General features: G+C 29.6%; 1 protein-coding gene across 5 annotated transcripts in view; it reads right to left on the reverse strand.

Annotated features, from left to right (window-relative positions):
- The window catches only part of gria4a (glutamate receptor, ionotropic, AMPA 4a), a 99,156-nt gene that overhangs the window by 7,078 nt on the left and 91,798 nt on the right, over nucleotides 1-280 (reverse strand). The window lies entirely within an intron of this gene.

The raw sequence follows: 280 nt of genomic DNA on the forward strand, positions 1-280 counted from the left end.
AGCGCTTCAGGCAACAAACACATACTGCCCTGATTTCATTATCAAAACACAAACAATTACTGCTAATCCAGAACTATTGGCTCATCACAAACAGCCCAGAGCGCAGAGAGACCCACAACACACTGAAAAGAGTAAATATTTCTCATGATTTAACAACAATCATGTTATAAAATAAAATGAATTTAAAAAGTCAAATCAAAATAGATTGAAAGTAATGTTAATTTTTCAGCTTTTTCATTTAGTTTAATTTAACTTTTGACTCAAATTGTTATTTTAATAT

This window comes from Sinocyclocheilus anshuiensis, unplaced genomic scaffold (genome assembly GCF_001515605.1).
Source record: "Sinocyclocheilus anshuiensis isolate Anshui unplaced genomic scaffold, SAMN03320099.WGS_v1.1 scaffold906, whole genome shotgun sequence".
In the NCBI taxonomy this organism is placed as follows: Eukaryota; Metazoa; Chordata; class Actinopteri; order Cypriniformes; family Cyprinidae; genus Sinocyclocheilus; species Sinocyclocheilus anshuiensis.